Below are 18938 nucleotides of genomic sequence, written 5' to 3'. Positions count from 1 at the left end.
TTTATAGGAATCTGGTCACTGGCACTGCTACCCCTCACCAGTAGCGGCACTGATGGGATTTGTTATACTACAACCTGGTGCAAGGGAGAAAGTATGGTCAGTTGTACCTGTCCGGGACTCAGCTCTGGTATGAAACATTTGGAGGCAGTTTGGTGTCATGGCTTGTTGCCATATGTTACAGAAAATTAAAACTACTTTTGCATTGTGCGAAAGAGACCCGTATGACACAGGGCTGCACACACCGAGCAGCACCTCTTACTGAACGAGGCAGCGGAGCACCCAAAAGCACCCATGCATTTATCTTTATTTTTATGAACATTTTATCTTTAAATGCCCAAGCAGCATGTCGATACTTAAAATGACATTTCTAATCTTTCAGTAGAGCTGCGTTGTGGCATTCATCACCTAATATTAATGAAAATATTAACATAACTTAGTCTAAGGCCCCGGGGCAGGCAGACGCTCCCATAGGCGAGGAACATTGCATGGATCAGGTCTTGAGGTCTTAAACTCAGCTCTGTGGCTGCAGTTCTTAAGTTCACAAAGTGGATTTCACAGAAATTTTTCTTACACACACAAACCTGCTGCTTACCTAAAAAAAAATTAAAAAATATATTTTTTTTTTCTGCCGTTGGCATTTCCTTAGTACAAGCAGCTCTTCTTACCTTTTGCAGAGTTTTCTATTTTATGGCTCCAAGGCTCAGACTCCAACACACAGAAACTTTAAGGAATATCAGAAATATCACCTTGTCCCACTGCAAAGGTGCACTTTAAGGATAAGAGCCAGTCATGTGCTGGTCAACAGTGCTTTGATGCACCTCTGGTGAAGAACCCACTGGGATAAAACTGAGTCATGGCAAAATATCGCCCGCCTCCTCCCAAGGATAAAGAGACTGGTATTAAAAAGAAATCTGCCCTGTCAGTTGTAGAAACAGATGGGCTCTGTGCTGCGGTTCCATTTATCAGAAGGGTGAAAGAGCTCCCACAGGTTGTGCCCTGTGTTCTCCAGTGCAGCCATTTCTCAAACTCTGCTTTTCTTTCCCATCACTCGCCACCATTTACATCTCAGCACAGCAAGAAGAACAGGCAGTGCCAGGCCCTTCCCTGGAGGCCAGCTTCGCTCTAGCCTCCTATCAGCTGCTTTAGCTCAGCTTCACTGTTATGCTTCACAAAGATTTTATCCACCAGCAAATCTCTTGCTAAAGGCTTGCTAATGCGGTGCTGATTGGAGAGATAGCTAATGCCTTGTTGCCAAGTGATTCTACTCTAATTGCATTTTAAGTCTCTTTTAATTGGACCTCTAAAATTCTCGCATACTGTAAGTGGAATAAAGTTATACTGTGTGTCTTATTAGTCTTTTTGCAAAGTATGTTCTGTAGAGGATTTTGTTATGGCATCCTGGCCTTTCCATTCATTACTTAGAGGGAAAAGATTAGCCAGCTATTTGGGTATTACTGTTTAAATGGTGCCTCTGGAATTAGAAATCTTTTCCTCCCATTAGAATTTTTTAAAATTCCACCTATGAAATACAGTGGATGACACCAATCTAATCCTCACTAATAGTTTCTGACCTTTAGCTGCAGGCATGTATTTTCCTGGGTTTTCAGGAACGAGCCCCAATATTCACAGCAAGCTGTTTCATCTCTCTGCACACTCCTAAGTTTAAAGTTTCTGCTCTGTCTCGTTGGCATTCACAAAGCCCACATATATTAAGGCCATACTTCCATTGACTTTGCTTTTAATATTAAACAGGCAGTACATGATACCCTCAGTATTGACTCTACCAAGTCCATTAATGACCCTTTTGTGGCTTCACTTTAATTTACGCTTTGAAGGAATACTGCTGTATTATGAGTCAGAGGTGACAGAGAATATTGCTTATATTAAAGATCTGTATAAAAAGAATATCATCTCTGACCTACTAAGGCAAAGTTGAACACTCAAAATAATTCCCACTGTAAGGCACATGAAAAATATTATTATGGAATGCTCAGGCTTTCATCTGACAAGGAAGATTTAAGGATTTCATTGTTTATGTACACAAGAGGAAAAAGTCTTTAGTTTTTTGTTGCACAGGCTGCAATACAGGCAGAGTTGCCCAAAGTCAGAATGCATAGATCTATCTCAAAATCCATGTAATTACTACAGATCCGAAGTGCCACCTTTTCCAATTTCCCATTGTGCTAAACCACTATGGCACTGAGCGCGTTGGAAACATCAGCTGCTGAGAGACATCTCAAAGTATTTAAAGCTAACAGGTCACATTGAAGACACATTTTCAAAACTTCCCAAGTTCTTGTTGGTTTAAGTGAAACCCTTAATAATTCAGTATAGCTCCGTGTGTGTGTGTGTGTGTGTGTATCAGACTCTGTGGTAGAGCTAAGCACGTAATGAGTTTGATGCAGATCTGTAATACAGTGAAGGCTGACACGGGCTAATGGCTTTGGCTACAGCATAAACTGTGAGATTTAAATTGACTAAAGTGAAACTCTAGGGAGAGAATTGCTTGAATGCGGTCATCTGAGGCATATTCCTTCAGATTGCCCTGGGGAAGAACCAGAAAGGACACTCTGGAGTCTGTCAAGGAGATTGCAAGCTCTCCAGCCTGCTCTGAAAGGGCAGCTGCTGGGGATGAACTGGGAAGTCCTGCCTGCCAGGGCTTGGGGCTCACAAGGCTTTACTATTACTAGCTGACAGACAGGCACCTAAAGGAAGAAGTTTGAAGGCTCTCCAGAAAGGTGCTTGAGACAGTAAGCAGCTGTGATAAAAAAGGTAAAAAACTTACAAGTCAATGACGCATCCAGAAACGCTAAAAGAATTTAAAGGCAGACAGATTCAGAATGTGGTTCAAACCAAACTTCTAAGTGCACAGACACAGAAGATGCCCTGCAAAGAGCTGATGAGAAGTGTAGCTACTACATAAGCATTTCTAATGCAGGTTTTGCAATAATAAAGGCTTGTTACTTGGGAAATTGCAGCAAACTATAAGAACATTGCAAAAGGCGAAAGAACTAGAAATTTTTATGCTAAAACACTTCCTCAAATAGCAGTTAGGAAGTTAAATCCTAGCAGTTGCTGGGCCAGTGAAACTGAATTGTATTGGATAATAGCTATAAAAAGTGCACTTTTCCTGTGAGTCTACACAATTTTCTGTACCATCTCTGCCAGTCTAACTTCAGTTATTGATTACATCTTTGAATTGGAAAAAGACCAGCAAATTCATCTGAAAATGAATCTACTGGAAGGACAATATTTTTCTAAGAAGATCAAAGGCAGAGAAATACATACGTGTGTGTGTGCATAAATTGCATCTGGTGCACTGTTTCTTTTCATCTGGCCAACACTCAGTAATACAATTATATTTAGATAAAAATGTGAAACATACCTTAGCATTTTTCCAACAGAGTCCGTGCTGTGAATTCTCAAGCAGTGATCCTCTCCCCCAACCAGCCACTCACCCTCGATCTCAAATCAAGTGTTAATTTCCATTAATCGAGTCCTACCTCAGTCAGGAAACCAAAGCAAGGCTCTTTTTAAGGTCTCTCAGGCAAACGGCAAGAACCAAGAAGTCTGTTATAGCTTATAACGACACTTTTCCAGCCAGCAGCTTCCATAAGCCAAAATAAAGCCTGGCAAGATGCAGCTGAGCAAATGTTCATGTAGTAAGCTGATTTTATTTCACATTTGTAAATGTCTTGTAAAAATCTTCAGTTATAAACCAGATGTGGAAGAAATGTCTCTGCAGCCTGGAAGATACAAGGCTACTTGTCGTTAAGGAAGCAACACAAGTTTTTTTGGTCTCTGTAACTGCACTACTGACTTAGACTGGTTTAGAGGGGAAGCAGACTGGGAACAACCTGAATAGCATGCAACTTGCCTTTTTAATAAGCCTGAGCTCAGAGGTCAGTACCAATGAATTGCAGTGGACCAGTGCTTTGCTCTGTAAATATTTTAGCAGAGCACTGCATCCCTCTAACACTTCACGAACTGTTAACTGAATCCCTCCCTATTTTTCTCTATTCTGTTCTGTCCCTATGTGAGAACTTGAACACTGAGAAGAAACAGAGCTGAACAGAGCTTATGCCTAAACCAAGTGTAAGGATTTATGTCTCCCAGATAAACACTATTCCAGTCCTTACTCCAAATAGTTCTCATCATCTCCCCTGTGCGATGGGACAGAGCAATTTTGCAATATCCCTCCCAAAGGGCTCTGCCAGCCTCATTTCCATGCAAGATACACATATCACGCCTCAACAGATTCCCATGGAAAGGTGAAGTAGCAGAACTTAGGATCCTGTTACTTTCACTGCAGTCTTAAGCAGGTGATACTACAACCCCAGCAGCATTACTGCAGAGGAGCCACACTACCTGGTGCCAGCGGGAGTCACAGCTACTACAGGTACCCTTAGTTTGTCAAGGCACATCTACCTTAGTGTGTTAATACAGATGAGGAGCACACTGTTCAGGTAAATCTCCTGATCACCACAATTTCCCATGCTTTGGTTTACCCTGTGGAGCAAAAAGCCATTGTGTGAATTGAGATCATCTCAGGTGACACTAAACCCAACGTTCTCCAGCTGCAGGCAAGCACTGAGCACATGGGACAGACCTCAGCTAATTTGCAATAACCTTCCCTGAAACACCCACAGTGTAGACTTGAGGTCTTTAGCACCATGTGTTTTGCTTTAGAGAGCTGCTCTGATGGGACTGTATGATTTGCTCCTGTCTGCTTGCCCTTGTGGACCCAGAGACATCTGGAGACCAATTCTACTCAGTGATAGAGGTGCAAGGCAGTGTCTCTGCAGGGGGTTGGAGTGAGGTCTTGCTATCATGGACAGGTAACATCAAGTGATTCTTGATGCTAAGAGGTCCAACTTCCCCCTCTTCTCATCTTGTAACCAGAAATAACAAAAAATCCCCAATAAATGGAGTATTTTCTGATAGACACTACCGTTTAAAAGCAAGGGACCAAATTCTGCAGCACTTCCATCATAAACACAAAATTGCAGTAGAAATTTTTTCTGAATGAAAGACTGCAGACTTTAGTCCATTAATTTTACAAATGTCTTGTCTTCAAATGCTGCAGTAATGAGCTTAACTCCTTCACACTTTAAGATGCTTTAAAGTGTGCTGCAGGAATGTCTTAGATTTTAGGGCAAAGCTAATTTAAACTTCACTAGCAGTATGTTCTCTTGGGATACTGCAGGCAATATTGATTTTTATCTGCAAACTCTCTTCTCTTAACTGTTGCCAAGGTTTTAGATTCTATCATAATGTATTCACAAATATTTATGGAAACTATAACTCAAATATGCATTGGTTAAAATTAAACATATTTTACACAAGGTAATATCAGAGCCAGTTTATATAAATAAGAGTTCTTAGCTGGTTCAGCAGGCTGATTTGTCATGTTTAGGAAAAACACCTTTAAATCCTGAAAAAGCTGTCTCATAAAAGAAAGCTAAATCTGTGGTTATGGCTTACTTGGCAACACACCTTTTTAGCATGCAGTAGCTACTGCAGAAGTCACCAGAATGATTAGAGCACGGCATTTGCCTGGCCTGGGGGGTGAAGTTAGTACTAAGGTGAACAAGCTGTTTCATAGCAAAGCCAACATTTCATCTGTGGTAAAAGCACAACAGAGTATCAGGGCTGAAATCTCACAGAGTTAGGGAATCTTGTATCTCTGGATCCTGTATATTTCTGGGGAACGCAAATTTTCCCATGATTGATCTGACTATGGGAATACTTTGGACACCCAAATAATGCAGGTAAAATAATACTCATTGAAACTTTTCAGAGAAAATAAGGAAATGCAATATGAGAACACGTCAACTTCTGGATGTTACAGATATGGAACTTGTTCAGTGTAATAAAAGAATCATGGGAAAAGCAGAGGCAGAGAAAACAAAGCAAAGAAGGTACTCAACATTTCCATGGCATATAAACCTAAATTCAATATTTTAAGTGTGAATATTTACTGCTAGCCCTGCAGCCCTAAAAATGTCTACAGCATATGCATGTCATTCATGATTTTCTACAGTTGTAATTCAGCATGCTGCTCAAGTTGTTGGGAGAAAATTTGCGACGAGAAAGGGCAACACTGAACAATGGCAAAATTAACCTTGCAGTGACCAAGGCTGAAATCCAACTTTATATGTTTATATGTTCTTTGCACCAGAGCTTGTGTTTGACCCAAATTACACTAGTTAAGGGTTTACCCCTGCAAGGACAGTCACGATGCAGGAAATCTTTAATCTTATACTGCTTCTCTTATAGCCTGGCCTAATTAATTGTAACTGGCAAACCTTCTCATTAACCCCCTAACACCATCAATCCTATGTCATTGACTGGTTTTCTGTCCACCTTACATTTCTTGACAGGGCAAATTAGCCTATCGAGAAGTCTGGGCTGTTACAGCTCCAATTTAAGATAATGCTATCATCTAATGGTTGAGGTTGGAAGGGATTTCTGGAGGTCATCTGGTTTAATCCCTCTTTTCAAATAGGGCCACCTTGAGCTGGTGGCCTAGGACCATGTCCAGATGCACGTACTTGATCTTTAAAGGCTATCCAGTCAAGAGGAGGATGAACTTATCTGAGCCCCTTAGAAACAGGCAGAACAGAAATGCAGAATACATAGATTATTACAAGAGCCGTCTGATATACACTTACAATGAACCCTTCCTAACCCATACTTGATAGTGAGTACAACATGTCTACCTTACACTGAGGCCACCTGTACGCATGGACCCAATATAAACCCTCACTGATCAACAGAGCCCAATAAGGTGCTGGAACAAAGCTTCAGATTTGCAGCTGCAGACTTAAATGAGTGCTGAAAACACTTTTTTTTTTGGACTAGTCTGTTGCTCAGGAGAGGTCTTATGCTCTCACAAATACTAAATAGGTGTGCTATCTTCTTTAAAGCCCTCAACTACATTTTTAAACCACTTGTTCTATTGTTATTTTCTTGACTGGATTTTTTAAGTTCCTCTGACTCCAACAGAAATGAACAACTGTATGAGATAAGTAATTAGCTTAGATTTGTTTTGTTCTTCCGCACACAGTGTATGGCTTAACTGGCAGTCCTGTCTTGATCTGTTATGCAGGTCAAATGAAAATCATGGAAGGAAAAAAACCCATCAATACTTGAAACACTTATTCATTCCATATGTTGTTTTCAGTTACATACTGTGTTGCACGATGCTCTATTTTCTATGTCTGCCTGGATATCTTCTCTATTTCCACTCGGTATGTGATATGACTGCTGTTGGAATTATGCTGCAGCCCACCAGGATTGAGAGCTAGGTACTTCTCATAATGGGAGGTCAAACTAAATGAAAGTCGGAGCCCCACCAGTTCTCACAGCTGAATTCCAACACTGGATATGACATGGCCAAAGGGAAAATATTGGATTTATTTTTATGAGTTAGTCATAACCCTAATGCCCTTAAGAGGTACTGAGAGAAGTGAATCCATTCAGAAGGCCAACAAGGTCACTTTTAACTTGTAAAAATAAATCCAATATTTTTCACAATGTCTTATTAGGTTTGTACAATGCAGCAACCACAGTGGTTTGTTTTAAAAACGTCACTTCCCACAATTGCTTATATTGCTTTTTAGCATGATTTTCTTCTCCCCTGTTCCTCTGCTCCTCAGCTCCTGAGGTCTGTATTGTCTGTTCCAACTCTTTGTTCATGCTTTGAGGCGTACTGATGAAACACATCCCATTACTGACAGTGCTCTCCAGTATTATGTTCACCCCTTGTTCTAAATACAGCTCTGTTGTCTCAACTCCTTCTTTTCTGCTTTACACATTTAATGCATCCTTGGCATATTTCTTCCTTGTTTCCGCACAGTGTTAGCCTTTGCTGGCCTGTCCTAATATCCACTGCTAATTGAACTGCAATCTAAACAGCACGTTGTTTAGCCTAGTCTGATAAACAGCCTAATAATTAGCCTAAAACTGATAACTTCTTGAGCTTTTCCTTCCCCTCTCAAAGCTTCAGTAGCTATCCCCTTAGAGGAGAACGAAGAGCTGAGAAGCACATGGAATACTCGTCCCAGCCCATGAAATCTGCCATTTCAGGCCACGGGAAGTCCTGCAGACTGTTTGAGTTTGAAATATTTGAATCTCTTCCCACAGATGGCAAGAGACCATTACACATTTCCTTCTTTTGCCTTGTTAACCCATGACATAATTTACCAATAATCAGGCAGACACAGCGGGTACAGAAAGGCACCGCCTGTGAGGCAGGCTGGAACGAGTTCGCTGCAGTCTTACAACCAAAGAAGGGAGGTTTCAAGTGACTGTCAACACAGAGGGGAGTGGGAAGATTTGGGATGGCATGGTCACACCTCATTTGCAAGAAAAGGCAGGGCAGCACTTTGTGCCCAGTGGAGTTTGAACAGCTGAGCCTCAGAAAGGTCAAAAGAGATTACAGGCGTAAGACAGGAAGTGTTTCAGAGGTGGTGAAAGGCAGAATGAGATACTCATCCCTCCAAAACACAGGTGGAAGAATACTGTTTCAGGGATGACACTAATACTTGCTATCAAGAAAATGAAGGAAAGCTGTGGATCAAAGAACATAGACATAGCAGAAGAGTTTACTTTCAATATCATTCAAGTTTGTTGGCCAGCTGATACTTCTGGGCAGAAGCTGTAGTAGCATTAACAAAAACCTATTAGAAAAATAGCATCTCTCTTGTTATTTATTAGCTCTCCTCATATCTGGTTGTAACACATTAATTTCAAGTCACAAAATCAGCAAAATATACTAAATCAATTAAAAAGGAGACCACATTCTATTGCTTCCTTTTAAAACACCTTTTAAAAAAAGCTGGTTTATGCCAGGAATTCTCCCTAGAAAACACTTGCTTTTTCCCTACAGGAGTGTTCAAAAGTTTCTGAAAGCCATGAAAGAAACTTGTATTTTCTCTTCCTTTTAAGACTAGGCAAAATCCAAACCAACCTGTGAACACTTATAGGACATAAAAGATCTCTTTCCTTGGTTTTCCCCCAGGTCCCCATCTGCGTGTTCCCATTTACTTAAATGTGATGATCCTGCATTTTTGCTGGTGAAAACAGCAGAGTTTGGCTTTGAATGATCCATAAATCAGATCTCTATACAACCATAATTTGTTCACCCTTCATCCAAATTCTGAACTATATTCCTTCCCAGTAATGACTTTCACTCACTTTGTACTGATGTCAATGACTGCATAAGGGGCAAAGGAAAAGCAGACCTTCAGCTATACGTCTCGGTGAGAAAAGGGTCTTCATGCGCAAAGCAGCCCTAATCGTTCACACCACCGTTCTAAAAATGGCGTGGCCATATCTTTATAATTTCAAAGCTCCAGCTCCCAGTTTGAGTAGCAGGTCCAGATCATATAGTGCAATTTGAAATCCTGGCACCTGGCTTTCAATAATTCCCTGTTAGATTACTGTCTGTGGAAGAGCATATAACACAACAGCTACAAATGCTGGGAGCAAAATCTTCAATAACAACTTAGCGCATATGATAACTTTCCCAATTTCCTGCATCTACACCACCTATCTCTTTACTCGGGTCTGTAGCAGCTTGTTTCTTTATTGAACATCTGCCTTGGGATCCCCTGTCATAAAAAGTAATAAACACATCAATCCAAAAGAAAGAGTATTGCATTGCCCAAAACTACTTAACCAATCAAATTGGCAGCTGGTAGCACGAAACTAAAGGGATAAAACTCGGAGGTGCTTTTTATATAGAGCATTTCTAATGATATTACACACCTGCTGCCATTTTGCACACCTACCTGCCTGAGTGCTTCAAATAAGTTAATTACAGTTTCCAGCAACAATTATAGATTTCAACCTTTGTGGAAATATGAAGCAATGGGATTAATTTGTAAATCTGCTACCTTACTGATATTTGACAGCTATTGCTTTGATTCTCCTTCCTACAAAATACAGGCGGATTGTCTTGGGAAAAATGCATTCTTTAACTAAATAATAATAAAAAAGCACAATAAAAATGCCTTGTAGCTTATTATCTACAGACCCCACAACTTGTAACTGTGACTGTAATTATAGTTGTTCTAGTTTCCCCTGCAGGTTTTGCTAAACAAACAAATGAAAAAGATACCTAAAAGGAAAAATAAAAGCAGTTTATGCTCTCCAGTTATCATAATATAAATATCCATAGATCACTCACATAGAAAGTAGATCAGAACTAATCTTTTACTGGAGTGTCTTGTAAATTAGAAATTACATTTACTCCAGGTGTATGTTTTTTGCCCAGTTCATATCCAGCTGCAAATTACAGCAGTTTTGCCTTTTGGGAGAAAAGAAGCACTTTTGAAATGTGTCTTATTGACTGTGTATAAATTACCAGCAGCTGATCCATGAAGTAGATTTGAAGGTAGAACTGCCTATAGGCAACTTTTTTTATTGATTGTAGATTGATACTCAGTTGATTTTAAAGAAAAGCCAACTAAAGTGCAGCTGAAATATAAGTGTCAACTTTTTGTAGGAATAACGGAAACATGTCACATAATACTGTGATTTGACAAGCTATTTGCTGTTCATCCTAGGACTCAGATTAGTATGTCTGGGCCATCTTTCTTTTCATTATACCCCTTCTGCAAGCTTAGGAAGCTGGAGAAGGGAGGGGAGCCCATAGCCAGCCAGCAATTGAACTTCCTAACACTCCCACAGCCACAGAGAGAGCTTGTGTTGCTTCCGGATAACATGAAGGTCTGCATTAGTGTGCAGCCTGCCACATGCGCTCCTTAGCAAGAAAAAGATCCCCATTTTCAGTAAAAAATTCCAAATAATTGTTTTTAATATGGTGTTTAGAAATCACAGGTAGCTCCCTGAGCCACGTGACCCATGAATTCTTACTTGCTATGGAACTCTGTCTCATAATTTAACACCTGTGTAGGTCAGCCAACTTCTAGTAGGATCGAGTTCTCAAAACAGCCTTTTCCTTCTTGGTATTAATCACGGATTCATAGATTGGTTTGGGTTGGAAGGAACCTTAAGGATGATGTAGTTCCAACCCCTGCCATGGGGTTTTTAGAAAGGCAATTTTTTTTAGAGGAGAAACCGCTATAACAGCAAAAGATTATACCCTGACCACTGATGCAGTTTGTGAGATGAGACTATACCTTCTTTCCCTGCTGATCAGTTCACTTCTATCCCAGACTTTCAATTTTCTACTTGAAGAGGGTCATTCCTGCTCCTTAATCCCCATACTTCTTATATAACTGCACAGCACAGTGAAATACACGACCTTTGAAATATATATTAAGCATTTTGTATCTAATTTCCAATGAAAATCAGCAGGTAATAGATAACTGATAATCGCACACAGCTGCTTCTATTATTTGAGGCAGTTAATTTTAATGTCTGTGGTTTCCTCACTAATGTTTGAGGGGTTTTCTCTCTGATTATGTTCTCTCTAAAACAGCTCTCAAGGCCACTTACTTGAGGAAGGTGGAACTGTGGTGCAGCACTTCATTTCAGAGTATGTTATTCAGTGATGGGTAGGAAAAATTACTTCACCGGGTGTTTATCTGCCCTCTTAATGGACGTAAGGTCTGAAAACCTTTCACTTATGACTTTCCTAGGCTTAAGTACACGAGTTCCCCGAGCTATTGAATTTGTCTGCTTTTTAGCACTGGGCATGGCACAAAGATTTATATTGCTCTGTGTGACCATACCAATCATCTATCACTATTAGTTACAATAAAATCTTCTTTTTAAAAGCCCTTTGAATTAGATTCCATTATGAAGTTAAAATGCCACAGATGGTAAAGTGCTTGTGAACACAGAGAAGGCAAACATTCTTCAAAAACACTATTGTGATCTATCTAGGCTTCTATATCTAGGAGCAAGGCAAGGGACTTAGATGACTAAAGAGGACTTTCCTCAGTCAAATTTAGCTACCTGAAAGTTAGACAAGCACGTTACCTTAGCTGTCTCTAGAGACAATGAGAAAATAGGCTTCTTCAGAGATACTTCATCTTAACCTGAAATAAATACCATAAACAGAGGGGATGATTAACACTCTGGAGCTGCTTCTTGCTTTTCATTTACTATGGAAACCATCTTAGAATACGGACCTAACTGTCAAAAGATCTTTGCTTAGATAAAATGAATGTACAAATATCCCAGTGGTTCTAAAATTATGGGAACCTTGTATATAAAAAAGAAACAGATAAAAATATCGGAGGGGAATTCATAAATACCTGAACACAATTATGCTATTTTAAAAACATATTCTTGTACTGATGATGGGGAAATCATACTAAGAGTGAACATGATGAATAATTTTGTCTCTCACAAAGGAAATAGCGCAGGCTACCTTTTCTCCATCTGCAGTATTTCCTTTAAAGAGTTACACCTAGGTGAGCATACAGTACTTAATTTCTATTCAGAATAAGAAACTCAAAAGTATGTTTAAACTATGTCAAATCCTTCCCATGAGGGGTCCAACTGCACGTATACTGCATCTTTTAACCACTGATCCCATCCTATCACCTATCAGCTTGTATTGCATTTATTTTTGTTCAAGCTGCCGAGCTAAGGCTATATGAATACCCAATACAGCCACCACTAAATGCCATTAATGGGTCAGGTGGCAGTATTGAAGACGGAGGTTTTGCTATTAAATTCTGGTTTTAACTAGTATCTCTGTATTTGCCACCTAGTGTTTGAGCTTGCAGAGTTCACGTCTATTCCATTCAGCTGTAAACAGAAAATCCAGATACTTGCTGCTTATTTGAAAGCTAAATCAATGTTCTTACAGCATCGCTAACTTCCAGGACTTCAGACCTGAATTAAATACCAAGTATTGTGTGCCTTCCAACTGATTCGATCACAGTGTTAGTGCAAATAAAAACTCTATCTTTTGATATTCTCCTTGTTCTCGCATTTAGAAGACCTACACAGAATGGCCTTAATCCACATTCCCACGCCACAGACCTACTAGAGCCTTAGTCCCTGCCTGGGCCACTGAGGGCAACTTAAATGCACATCATAGACGAAACACGTTCTTTCATCTGTAAGAACTGACCTGTATCTTCTCCCTCTGCCTTCAAAGCAGTTGCATGTGTCTGTAGACGAACAAGGACAGCGAGGGGTACTGGCAGTTGTACAGGTTTCAAAGGTGTGGGTTCAGGAGTGGGTTGGTTCCTGTGTGCAAAGGGTACAAGTGGGATGGCAGTTCCCCCGGAGAGGCACCGGCAGTCCTTGCCGAAGTGCACTTGCAGGAACAGAGGGCATTCAGTCCACAGCCACTTCATAGGTAACAGAAACATGCCAAAAAAGAGAGCTTAAAGGGATTTTTTTTTAAATCTCTTAAAATAATTGGTTGCCCCCTCCCTCTTCCTCCAGAATACAGCCACGACTTGCTGTCAGCAGGGCAAGAACATCAGCATTGCTCAAGAAGAAATGCTCTGGAATGTGCTTGCATACAGCATCTTTGTAGTACCATGTTTTGTCTTTTTACTCAGTTTTACATTCTGAAGATTACTTCCACTACCATGAAAACACGGCTCTTGAGTGGAAAACCCCTCCACTGACTTGGACAGCAGCATGCCCACAGTTTGATCAGGTTTATATTGTAAGAAATTATCCAATATGACTCTCTTATTTATTCATTTTTAAACCAAACATATTAGGTTTATTAATGTTTCATCATCTGCTCCTAGTGCTCCATTCCAGGAATCCCCACTGCAGTAAACAGTGGGTATATCAGTAGGGTGTTATTCATCCCACATGTCAATAACAGCCCTCTGAATGGCTCTTGCTACCTGTCTGTTTGTGAAGGAGTTAAAATTCTAATTTTTCTATTGCATGGCATTTCAAAGGCAAACCCCTTTTATTACAGCTTGGTTCAAACCCTCGGCTTGCTCCAGCATTGCTCAGCGGAGCATTTGGTTTTCTCTTTACATCATATTTTAGTGAATGTTTTGTTTTATAAGATAAAATGATAAATGGTCTGACTTAAATGACCGGAGGGTATCTACTTTCCTGCTACTCTATTTAAAAGGTTTCTGTGAACATTTTACACACCTTATTGTGTGACTGTGGCTGTCTAATAGCAAAGGAAACAATAGCCTCTGATGTCCACAAAGGCAGGACATACCACACAGGTGCCATGTTTTACAACACCACTATATCTTGTCATTCAGAAGTGCTCCCAGAACAAATTGCCTGTCATATTTAAAGATAAAATCTGACAGTGCCAGAGCTGACAAGTAGTCCTCAACCCTGACATACAACACGGAGCTGAATTTTGCTAGATTCACTGTAGATGGATTTGTCTTTAGAGATTCACAGCAAAGCCAACTGCTGGCAGAGCAGCAGAAATTATTTCAAAACATTGCTAAGTGTCAGACTTTATTAAATGGTTGATTTTTTTTAAAAAAAAGGGAAAAAAAAAGCTTCTGTGTTAGCTTTCGAAAAGAACTGTGCAGAAATATTTTTACATATTTTACATCACTGTAAAATAATGATGTACAGTATTTCTAAATAATAGAAAATACTGCAGTACATTTCAGGAAATCTATTTTCATTACTCCTTAACACTGGGATATATTTACACTACAGGAGCCTGAATTCTTTTATCTCTTACCCTGTGAGGCTCTGAAAGGTGTGTACAGTAAATTAAGAAGGAGTGACATAGCCATTTCGGTAATTACCGTGCACTGCTCAGGCAGTTACTGGGGAAAGCTGGAGGTTTGCCTTGGGTAAGTAAACACCATTACTTCAGTGCTGTTTACCCCCAGCAACACTAAAGGGAACAGAGGATTTACGTTACACGACTATTAACCACAAGCGGCAGTGGCAATGGCAGCCCCGCCATGGCGCGGCAGCTTCTCCAGATGTATGTTAAAATCTCAGCCTCTACACGTTTTCAGTATCAGCCTCTTTTGGTTTATTTTGGGGTACTGAGGGGGTAAAAAGCCACATGCACATTCATCTGCTCATGCAGCTCTTTGCAGCCATTTTATGCCCATGTTAGATCACTGCGCATTTAATTCCTTCCTTGGCCACAGAATGCAAATTTCTACACATATAAATGGAGTAGATTTTTCTCTTTCTGTTCGTTAGGCATTAATAAGGAGCTACGTGTTTGCTCTCAAAGAGAAAAAACAAGCCCTAAAATGTTATCTGCAATTCAACATGCTACGTTGCCTCAAATCTTTTGCAAAGACAGCCCTGACATTGGGATGTCTTTTCAGGGTTCCTGAAGCCCAGCCGCCTCCGCCACCGCACCGACTGCTCTGCTGCCACGGGAACCGTGCACTGCGCTTTAGGCTACGTAAACACCGAAATCACGGGGAGAGCAGGAGACGACACCGCCACACCTGAAGTCAGTAGGTATTACATTGAGTACGTCTCGGTGCAAGTCAGACTGTGGGGATGTGAGTGGAGAAAAGAGGTGAGTTTAATCAGCAACCTCGAGAGAGCCATCATGATGAGCACAAACAGTACCCACCCTGCTGAGCTACATTTCTTCAAGGAAAAGGACCCTCACGCTATAGCAGAGGCCAGCGGTGGGTGCATGTATGTACAAAAAAGCAGGGAGAAAGAAAAAAAGGGTACATGGGAGGACTGTGCCGTCATCTCCCACACTGGGTCACAGCAGAAAGATGAGAGCGAGGGGGTGGTGGTCATGTTTCTGAAGTCTGTGGTGCCACCGTTCAACTTGATCTTCTGACAAACTAGTGCTAAGGTAGAACTCTGGGCCAGGAGCACCAATGTAAGCGTCCTGGGAACCCAAAATGAATGACTGATGGCAGTTAAGCTAGGAGCAATGACTGGAAAGCCTACTGTTACATCTTGCATGGAAAATGGGCGTGTGCAGAAGGCTGTGGAATTACTAAACTGAGAATTTAGTGGTCAGAGACAGCCAAGGTCTCAGCTACTGCACACATCTCCAGTTTATATTTCAGCCACTGACCTGCCATGGAAATTAGGATTTGAATTCAAGCATAATGGGTAAAAATTCCAGGATGTCTTGGATTTTTTGGGAATCAGTAACCTCAGAGGGGCAAGCAATCCAACCCTGTTTTGTTCAGATATGTGTGAGCTCCATTGTGGCTCTGATGCTCTCTCGCTGGTGGCATCTCCCTTCCTGTCCACTGAGAGCTACCGCCCAGCAATGGTGTACCCTGCGCTCTACTGAGTTGTGAGGTGGATCTGCTGTCGTGTGCACAGTCCTCACACAGCACAGGGGGAAATAATACCTACAAATAACAGAGTGACAAATTTCAGTTGGAGATGGAGTCTCCACTACAGCCACCTGTGCCCAGCTTTGCCCCTGCCCTTCGGCTGAGACTTATGCCATGGGATGTGCTAAGCTCCAGCAAAGGACTGCTCAGGTGTCAGTTCTAGTTGTAGTTCTAACTTGATCTTGGCTGCCCCCCTGAACTTCAATCTGTGGGGTGGCTCTTGTGTATTTCACCTGCTGGATAAAAATACTTGTTGCCATCACCAGCTGCATGTAGCACAAAAATAAAATAACTCACACTTAACCCAGGTAACCCACACAGGGACACTTCCCACTGCCTCCAAGAGAAGAGCCACTTATGTAAGATTCATTTTCTCTCTCACAGAACTTTTCTTAGCCACTGCACTAAAAAAGCTCCCCGAGTACTCCATCGCCCTGCTTCCTACAAAGTATGACTTTGCTTTAACAATAGTGTTAGTTAAAGCTGTAATTGTCATTCTCCTGGGCTGCATCTAATCTTATTTAAGGATGGATCTCCTCTCATTTTCTCTTAGAGGCACTTTACCCAAGAGAGAACCAATCCATTATTGAAAGAAGATGTTCTGACCCCATTAGCTGGGCAGATGTGCGTTTGAACTACAGACCTCCGAGCATTCTCAATCCAAGATGAGTTAGCTCAGGCTACTGTGTCTAGAAGGGATGCATCCTCAGAGATAGCTTTGCTTGACGCTCTGTACCATACGGGCAAATGCCAAATGCACATTGCAATAGTCAGCTGAGAGAGATCAGTACACCCAAAAGGTGACTGAAATGAGTGCATCTAAGAGTTTGCAGGTAAATAAAAAACCCTGGCAGTGTTAATTTAGGCATACACTTTGTTTAAAAATCAACATCGGAAAGAAATTCTGCACGATTTGTAATTCTCATATTGGCATGTACTAAAAATTGTCTAATATGGAATTTTTTAAAAAGACTGCTCTGTTCCCAGCTTTCTTCATGCATGTTTGATTATGGCCCCCTGAAAATACCAGAACCTACATAATACAAGCATTTGTAACCTTTAAAAGCGGAAATGTCATAACTTAGTCTTAGTTAATTGTGGCCCTGACTCTAATGAAAGTGCTGTTGCCCAACAAGCTTTGCACTATATTGATTTTACTTCTATCAGCTGGGAGTTCTGGTAAAAGAACAATAGATCTAATAATATCAGCAAAGCAAAGAAAGCAAGGAACAGTCAGCTCATCAAAATAAGTAGCTCAAGCCAAAATCAATTTCCAGATTTGAAATTATGTTTTTAAAATGTATGTTTAATACAAGGCCTTGTTCTACGTCTATCAAGTCAAAGCTTGTACAGTTTAAAGTTCCTGAACGACTGCTTTATCAGGCAGCCCAGAGTTAGGCCCCGGAGGTTAAGCAATAAAAGAGAAACAAAAATAACTTAACAGTTTCCGCAGCTAGTTGAACCCAGCAACAGCTCCTTAAACAGCTTTTACATTCCTAGAGTTTGAAATGCCATAAAGCCACAAGATACGTTGAGAAGGTATGAATTTGTTAAGCAGCATTTCACTTCCTCTTGTTATTAGAGGTATTAAATTTATTAGATGTTAGTAAAATGCTTGTAAACAGAAAATATGAAGGCTTGTAAAAGACCACTCTTTATTTTCTCCCTAATAATTAAAATGTAGCTAGGAATAGGATAATAATAGCTTATTTTTTGAAATGCCATTACTTCCAAAATCTTAGTGATACTTATGCAACAAGTTTCACACGTATCTGCAGAAATGAAATCTAATTGTGCAAAGAGGATGTAATAGACTAGACCAAAACTTGCATGTATGCTGTGGATAAGATGATTCAGTTGCAAAGTCTAAAATCGTACTCTTCACTCACTGGAAAAGCAAGTATCCAGAGAGACACAGATGTTCTCTACTTCTTTTTATCTATTTACAAACTCACTGTTTTTCTTCTGTTTTGAGATGATGGGTCTCTAGTTTGAATGATCTTCGAATGAAAAACCCAATACTTTAGAAAATGTTTAGTAAAAACCATTTCTAGTTATGACTGTATGACTGCAAAGTACAGACACTCTGGCTGACATAAATTGCACACTGGCAACTTCAGCAATATAACTCGAGACCTTTTAGTGCAGAAAAGAAGTGTTATCACCAAAAGGAAAGGAGAACATCTTTTTATCACCAAAGAGAAAGAAGAATATTTTTTTTAGTCATAGCGGGGCCTATAACCTTCATAAAACTCTGATTTGAAGGGTGATAACCGAGTGTAACAGGATGTAGGAGCCTTTATGATGAAAGGACAAGTCCCTATCCTTAGGGAGAATTTAGATTCTCATGACAGATTTTCTATAGAAAGGTTGGAATTACAGTAAAATTCAAAATTCATGACACAATGCAGCATCGTGATTAATCTCCGCCTTGTTTAAGACAAGTTGCTCTTGAATGCAGAAACTGGAAGAGTGCCTTAACCCCCATGGAAGATGCCTCTTGAGTGAAAAGGAACTCGTGCTTGTACCCCTCAGAAACACCTTGTATCCCAGAAAACACCTTCCAGCTGATTACATCTTTTTTGAAAGGTCACTACTACGATGTGCTTTACTCATTTTTAAGACAAATTAAGCACCAGGAAAATCTAGGGAATCTTTGGCTCTGAGACAACCAGAAAAAAAGGAACGCCTTAGGGGACTCTAGATCCAAGG

This window comes from Cuculus canorus, chromosome 13, assembly GCF_017976375.1.
Source record: "Cuculus canorus isolate bCucCan1 chromosome 13, bCucCan1.pri, whole genome shotgun sequence".
In the NCBI taxonomy this organism is placed as follows: domain Eukaryota; kingdom Metazoa; phylum Chordata; class Aves; order Cuculiformes; family Cuculidae; genus Cuculus; species Cuculus canorus.
The sequence above is the reverse complement of the archived record's forward strand: the minus strand, read 5'-3'. Positions refer to the sequence as shown.